Source organism: Labrus mixtus, chromosome 22 (genome assembly GCF_963584025.1).
Source record: "Labrus mixtus chromosome 22, fLabMix1.1, whole genome shotgun sequence".
NCBI classification, from domain to species: domain Eukaryota; kingdom Metazoa; phylum Chordata; class Actinopteri; order Labriformes; family Labridae; genus Labrus; species Labrus mixtus.
This window is the reverse complement of record NC_083633.1, coordinates 11,742,862-11,751,470: the sequence shown is the minus strand read 5'-3', so window position 1 is coordinate 11,751,470 and position 8,609 is coordinate 11,742,862.

Sequence of the window (8,609 nt, the reverse complement as noted above, 5' to 3'; positions counted from 1 at the left end):
GCAGCAGTTGGGGAGCGGTCATTGTTTGTGTGCACTGTGTGTGACAGTCCCTTCCTAGAAGTACTTACGTCACCGCTGAGGAATGTTTCCTTGAGTCGAAAACAGCTATTTTCTCATGGGGGAGCTTAACTCAAGTTCAATACAGTGCAACACAAAGCTCATAGAAAGCAGAACATTTTCTCCAAGGGTATCCATGTGTGTTTATGAGTTTGAAAAGAATCCCTAAATCTTGATGTTGGACTTAAATGACGAAGTTAATATTTGTAACTATTTATGAAGCAAGACCCCGACCATGGTTATTAATTAACAGCTATTCATTCATAAAATTCACCTTTTTAGTTTTTTTTTTAACAACTTGAAAAAAATGCACGATTTCTTTTTGTGATCCCTCATACCTTGTATACGGTCCCTAAACAGAAAGTGAGGATGTTAAAGTACTTGCTGGTTTTCTGATGCCCCACTGACATCCTTTTGCAGAACAAGTTCTTATTGTAGGTATTGTGGCTCCCTAGTCCCTTCCCATCATGATAAATAATAGTCAATTAGGGCTCTGTCCCAGTTCCCTAATGCCTTTCTAATCTGTGTGTAAACTGGGCTCAGTCATATCTGAGGGTTCAGCAGCAGACAATGAGGTCTCAGCAGCATGATTCCTCTGTGTGTTGTCAGCTCTCTGACCTGTATTTACTGTCAGTTTATTGTTCAACATTAAACTCCTAATCCTCTTCTTGTTGTGTATAGAGTGCTCTGTGTGTTTTGGTGTGATCATCTCCCCCCCTCCCGCCCTCCCCCACTCCTTCTTTCCCAACCTTAATCCTGTGTTGTATGTTGAGTTGTCTATCCAGTCACTACTGTAAGCCCATTGTCTTCCCTCCACCCTCCCCGGTCAGTGCCTTTTGAATATATTAGAGTCTACCTAAAACAACAGTCACATTTCACAGCCTGGGTCAGAAGACGAGATGGGGAACTATCACAGTGGGTGTTGTGTTCAGAAAATCAATTCACTTCTATTCATTGTGATGTTACTGATTCACTGGGGTGTAAAACCAACACTATGGGGGAAGCTATCTATTCCTGTATCCTCAAACTGAAGGGGGTGTTTTGAAAAATGTACTGTAGATAGTTCGAAGGCAATCAGCGCTAAGTGAGCTAAATGAGCCCATGACTTTAAGAACTTTAAAATTATTATTAAGAGAGAGAAAACCAACAATGCAGCTTGAACGAAACTCCTGAAAAATTCCTGAAATTTTCCAGGTGAGCGGCATGTGTGAAGTGGGGTTAGCCGAAGTCTGAATGCAGCTGGTAATATATGGGAAAACTTTCCGCAAGCGAGCAGGGCTGCTGACGTTTAAATTCAATTCAATTTTAAAAAAAAACTCTATTTGTCCCCGGGGGGCAATTCAAAGAAATCATGTGACCGGTGAAATCGTCGTGCATGTAGTGAAGCTGCTTCATATTTGTTTCTGCTTGCAAGTATGTTCTTTACCATCACTTATTGATACTGTCATCATAGCGGCAGATGTTATAATGCATGGTGCATTTGTGAAGAGGCTAGTCTGGAACATTTCTGGGGAAGCCTATCCTAAAATATTCTGGAAATTTTCAGGAGTGCATGTGTGAAAAAGGCTGAAGTGATTGATTTCTTTCATGTGTTTCTGCAGGGAAATGTGAGCGAGCAAACCAACCGAATCAAAATTGAAGGTAGACCTAGACCTGTTAGACGTTGGTGTTATTCACTTCCATTAATGTTCTGAATTGAATATGTCATTTCTAAACTGATACCATCATTCAAACATATTTAGCTAATTATCTTACGAAAGTCGTAGTCTGAATTTCAAGCTGATTGATTCATTTGTCAAGTTTGTGCACTAAATATGAAGCAAGGTGTCTGGAGTAGGTTTATGTAACCGCATCTCAAATACCAAAAAGAACACAGAGACGAGGAACAGCATGTACTGTATGATAGTTTTGTTTCAGCAGGAAGTCAGTGGTGAGGGGAAGCAGTGATACAGACACTATGGGACGATAAACAGAGGAGAGGAAGTTGTTGGTTCACAGGTGCAGTGTGGGGGTTTCCACTTCCTTTAGGCCTTCAGAAAGTAAGAAGTAAGAAGACACTCACCACAGACAGCCGACGTCACTCATGATGTGCTGACATACCACAACAAATGACAACAAAAGACACTTCATATAACTGCTTTACCTACCGTATTAGCACTGTCGCTTCAAGCAAGTTAGTATGGGGAAGTTAGTATTTAGCTTGAAGTCAGGCTTCACAGAATTTCTAGGACTTCATGTAACAGAAGTGTACTGCAGAATGAATTCTAGACATTGTAATGTATTTTAAACGATGGGTGTCTAATCCAAGTAGTTTGACCTGCAAATCATTATCCATATTTTCTGTGATAATGAGAAATGTGGAGTGACTTTATATCTAGGCCAGGTCCCACAATGCAACTTTTTCTTTGACTTCTTATCTAAATTTGGAACTTTGTACCCTCTGGAGGGGGGGGGGGGGGGGGGTTAGAGAGGAATAAAAGAGGCATTGAACCCAAAAAAGGAGTCCAACAAACACACAGTTCAGTGCAAGTATTCCTTATGTAAGTGGGAGGAGTTTCCATGGGAGTAATCGCCCAGCTGTGGAGCCCACAGGTGGGGTTGTTGGGGGTGGGGTTGTTGGGGGTGGGAGGAGTGAGACGTACTCGATATCATATGCGTGTATGCGTGTGTTTGTGGGTTTATGTGTGTGCGCCTCTTTGGAAAAAAAGCGGGAAAAATTGGGGGTGCAGGAAAAGCGAGGCCATGCGCTGGCAGCTGGATATTGTCAGGGGTTCACCGGGGGAGCTAGCAAGTCAGGGTGAACGGGTTTACACTGAAACGTGCCTAAGGAGACCCTGACTCGGTGTGTTTGTTTTTTTTTTGGGGGGGGGGGGGGTCCTCAGGGGGCAGAGATTGGGGGGCGGGGGTGCCGGTGTTGCACACAGATTGGGGTCTCAGATTTTCTTTTTCTTTGAGCTGTGCAGCCTGTGTGTGCGTATGTTGTCTTTGTGCATTTACCTGTAAACGTGAAGAGCTTCTTGTTCAGTTCAGCGGCACGGTATTTTAGGGGAAAGCAAGATGCTCTTTGCGGGGAGTGTTTGTGGGCGTGGGAAGAAGGAGGAGGGCGATGGGTGGGAGGGTCGGACTGGGCGGGTGTAAATTGATCCTTTGTTTTTGTCCCTGCAAAAGGGTCTTGGAGGGACTTGTTTTTTTTACCCCGCTGAGGTGACCTTGAGGCTAGTTCAACGTCAAAGCCAAAGAAAGTCGGAGCATGAAAAAAAAAGGGGGGCAATGTGTTTTGCCCCCTAAAACCCGGCTTTCTGCTGCTAAGGAGATGCTAATGTAAAGTTCATAACTCCTTCGCATCAGTTTCAGCCTCTGGTGAAAAGGTGTTTTGCTTCAGCTGACGTGTTTCTGCCCTTATCTGCATCTGGGTGAACATCTGGTTTGCATCTGGACCTGGCCTCGTAGTATTTGGTTTGCGCGTGATGAGTGTGACAAATATGCACGTGTTCGTGTTTTCAAGAGACACGGAGGGAGAGGGCAGGGAGTGTGATTTGTGAGTTTGGATGCATGTGCGTGACTGTCGGGATGAGCGGATAAATGACGGAAGGAAGGAAGGAAGTGAGTGAGTGCGCTGAAAAGAGAGAAGTGTGTGCATGTGTGTGATTGTGTTACATGGCCTGCAACCAGTTATAGGGTGCTGTTATAACTTGTAGGGATGTTGAGCAGAAATGATAACTTGTATTAATAAAATCTGATACTTTGTGAAATCTGTGCAGCACCTGCGGCTATCAGATAGGAGACTTGCATGCGTGACTAAACAGTCTGTCTTATCTGTAGTAGCTAAAGAACGATGGAAGGATAGGGCAGGTTTCCTCGATTTCAAGAGGAGTCGATAGTTGGAGTTTCTGGGCCTGGGGTCCTAAGGGTAACTTAGGCCATCTGCAGGGCTTAGGATCCCCTATCCAATATGCAGCAGTCTGCTCTGATTCCGACTGCCCAGTCAAGGGAAGAGAGAAAAGTGTGCGGCAAGAAAATGAAGGACTTTTTAAGATCTAGGTCATTATGATTTCAACGTTTTCATTTTTTAACATTCATCTGGTCATGGCATACTGGCGGGCGACTCCAGCTAAGAAGTTCACTGGAAATTATTATCACTGTTTCCAGGAGTCATGTGACACCATTAAGCTGCAACCAGCACTTGCATCTGTGCCAGTGTGTGAGGTGAAGGAAACCACAGGGAGTGTCCATGTTGAGCACTGATGAGGTCATCCTTGTTTAAATGAAGTTGTCAGTCTTTTTTTTTTTTTTTTTTTTTTCACTCTTTACATAACTTCAAAAAATCCAGGTCACTTACATGAGCTACATGTTACATAGTGTTAGTGGTCGACTGTTGTCTAGCCTTTTCTGTTGCTTTAGGGGAAAACTTTCAATGAAATAAGCCTGATGTCTGTATTCTGGCAGAAAAAAAAAGGTGCAGTTCTTTTGTTTCTGATGGTGCATATGGGGATTTCATATATGTGGGTTAGATTCCTAGGAGCTATGATCCCGAACAGTGAGCCTGGAGTGGACGGTGCTGGCGTGGGCTGGAGAGGCGAAGGGAGCGCCCAGCCTCTTTGACCCGGGAAAAAGAGTCTCAAATCTGCCTCGCTGACTCTCTAATTCATAAACTGTTTTGTATTTGAAAGGGACACACGTGAACATTTGTATTTCTATGACTCTAGTGTTGTGTATTTGCCTCCAAGTGTCATTTTCTTTCTTAGTTTCACTAAAACCACATATGAACGTTGTAGTGACAGCAAGAGGGAATGTGTGTGTGTGTGTGTGTGTGTGTGAAAGTGTTAGGGAGTAAGACAGGAAGCAGCTAGGGGCCCACTCTCAGCCACAGTAGAGTAGTGAACTGAAAGGAGTCACGGGGGAAAGTGGGTTACTTCAATGTTTGTATGTGTTTGTGTATGAAGTCGTGTGTAGCTAAAACACCCAACAGCCCGCCAATAGCCCGCCAATGTGGAAAAAAAATGTGTGACATACAGCTCATATATGACTGATATATTTACACTTTATGTGTGACATTGTAAACTTCCTCCTCAGGGGGCCCACAGTGAAAACTCATCATGATCTTGCATGTTGCATCTCTGTGATAACAACTGAAAAACCGCTTCATTTTTTCGTTGAGAGTGAACGAAGGGAGATGAACGCATGCACATACACAGGGCAGAAGTTTATTTATTTGCCTTTATTTTTATCACTACTTCTGTAAATATTTCCTGAAAAGAGACGGGTAGCTTGTGGCTGAGCTGGAGAAGCCACACAAAAAAAAAAAGAAGAATCACAGCATGAAAAACAATCATATGTTTGTGGTCATGATGTCATGCCGTGCTTAAGGCCTCGTGCTGGTGACAATCATGTGTGCAATGATGTAACAAAAGGTCGTGACTCTGCCGCAGGCCGACCTGGGGCACTGTGAGATACCTCAACTTAATCCCCTGTTTTGATCCAACAACTTGTGACTTGAAATGCTGCAGAGGGACAGCCCTCGTTTTCACAAATACCTATGGAACGATGAGATGTGTGATTTAAAAGAGACTTCTGATGGATCTTAATATACTTGTAGAGAGTTTGTATTGTTTTTTCATTGTATGCTTATGGTCGAATACACCTTTAAGAATATCAGATCAGATTTTTTTTTTTTTTTAAGTATCCAAAACTTTATCCAAAAAAAAAATGCGCGGGAAAACAGTAAAAAAAAAAGCACATGGCAGCACAGACTGCAGATAAGTTAAAAATAGTTGACCCACTTTTGCAGGGAAAGCCCAAGTGCCCTGCAACTTCATCGCACTGCGCCATCTGGTGTTTTAAAGAAGCTACAACTTTTTTGATATTAAAGTTATAAAGGCTCCACAAAATGTCAGCTCTGTTTATGAGGCTCGGTTCCTGAAGGTGATGTGTGCTCACGGCTCCCTCTGCTGGTGATTTTGTATGGCTGCAGCTTTAAAGTGCTCCACAGAAAGTAGGAAAAACACGATGACAGTGAGCGCTTATTCGAGATGTTTTTAAAGGGTTTCATAGATAGAAATGTACAAATGTGTCAAAAAGTAACTAAATAAAAAAAAAAAACTAAATCCCTTTTAATGGATAAGTGGTTCTTGGGTTTAAAAAAAAAGGTGTGATGATTGAGTCAGTGGGATCTATAAGATGGCCTCATGGATCACTTCAAATGTTTGTCGTCATGTGAAACAGACTCAGCCACGCCTGCTGAATAATCAAAACACAATAAACACTCTATTTTACTTTATTTATCTAACACTCTATTTTAACACGCTATTTACACTTTATTTATTGTTTAGCACCAATACACCAAGTCAAATTCCTTGTATGTGTATAATATACTTGGCAATAAACCCCGATTCTGATTCTGATAAGACCTCTCTCAGGGGCTGTTTAAACAAGGACCTAAGAAGAAATAGAAAAAGTGTCTTGTTTTCTTATTTCAGTCCCCTATTATTGATCATTTTCACACAAAAATACTTTATCCTACATTTACCATATGCAGTAAGGCACCACAGTGCTCACAATTTTTTTAAACGTCACACTCACATTTCATTATGATTGTATTATTCTTGTATTTTTAATTGTTAATCATGTTTGTTATACCTTTCTTCTTTTCATCTTTGTTTCAGCTTGGAAATATTTTTTTGTTTCAACAATGTTCACAAAGTCATTTTTAGTGTAAAGGTCCATCAAAAAATGTCACAAGTCACCCAAATATACTGATGTGGCAGCAGCTCAGTCTAGTAGGGACTCGGGTTGGGAATGAGGTTCCAGGTCACTTCCCGAGTATATTACTGCCGAGGTCTCCTTGAGCAAGGCACTGAACCTCCAACAGCTCTGGCACTCTCTCTGTGTAGCAGCCCCACTCTGACACCAGTCCAGAGGACACCTATGGGTGTGTTTGTATGCCCACTTTGTGAACTTACCTTTTGTCCTTCTCTTTATGATGTTCAACAAATTGATTTGTTCTTGGTTTCATTTCTGCTTTTCTACTTTCATTTCAGCTGCTAGTGTTGTTGTCTAGTGACTTTATGTATGTGTAGTTCATGTGCTTCCAATTTTAAAAAAAATGATAATCTACTTTTTGGAGCTTAATATTTTACCCTCATGAATCACAGCACTCTGTTTAAGTGAATTTCAATCGAACCATTTGCTCTAACTGCCCGTTTCTCCTTAGGCGGTAATATATAAAACATGTGCTGCAGTGACATTGACCCTCAGAACAGCTGATCGTCATGACGATCAGGTCAATAAAGAAATCTATACAGCGCTCCACCCTCTGTCTCCCCCCCCCCCCCTCTCCTCTCCAAACCACAACTGTACTCAACTGCTCTGCTTGTTTGTCTTCATTGCTTCACTCTCTTGCTATAATAACTTTTGGAACGCACTTCCACACCTCTGCGCTGGCACAGCTCGTCCCCAGGTTCTGTCACATTCCTGGGAACATGTCGGGACAGGGTGTTCGCCTGAAGCCAAAGGGAGGACATAATCACAAGCGTTCTGTCTTCTACCTGCAGAGCCAAAGAGAGGAATGTCATGTTTCCACTTCAAGTACGGGATGACATGATTCTCAGAAACGTCTGGCAATCCTTTGAGCAGAAAAACTCTGTCGGAGCTTGTGAAAGCAAGATTTTCTTAACTCCTAAACCGATCTTGTAAAGCTAATATTCAAGCTGACCAAATATGATGCACACACAGGAGCTGAAAATATGTTCCCACCTGTATCCTCTTTTCATTTCTCCCAACCACAGCTCCATTTTCAGATGTCCTGCCATATGTGTGGTGGCATATCCACTCAGTGCAGATCACTGTCCACCAATCGCTCTGGTTCTAATTGAGCCTTTTAAAAGGACTTTTTTTTCTTTGCCATTGCTGCCAGATGTTGATCATCGGTGGATCAAAGATGAGTAGAGAACAATGTAGACTTGCAGCTCTTCTTTTCATATTTCTTGATTTGTTTGTTGCCTATATCCAGATGAAGCGTAGGCCGTCTGACTCTGAGTCTGGTTCTGTACTGGAGGTCTCTGCCTGTTAGAAGAAAATTCAACTTTGCCATTTTATTTGCTCATTGGTGGATTGAAGTTGTGCTTCTGTAAATACCATTACAAAGAGAATGTTTTAGACCTACAGTTCAGCTTTCATATTTCCTTCCATATGTAAAATATAAAGACTAGCTGTCCATAATGAGTTAAAAGAAAGTTTCTCCTTGTTGATTGCCCATGCTGGATGAATGTCGGGTCTCTGTATAACATATTACAAAAAAGAACATTCTAGACTTTCATATTTTTTTGACACATGTGCTGCATTTCCAGTTGAGCAGATAGATGGTTGCCTATATAAGTCTGGTCCTGTTTGAGATTGATGCGTTTAAAAAGAAGTATTTGGGGTTTGCTCTTGTGGATTAATGTTGGGTCTCTTTTCATTCATTCTCCAACCAGTACGGTCCAGACCTTTTTTAAAGTTTCTTCTTGCAATTTGGCGCTCTATAAACTTCCACTGTAACTTCAATGAAGTCCAGT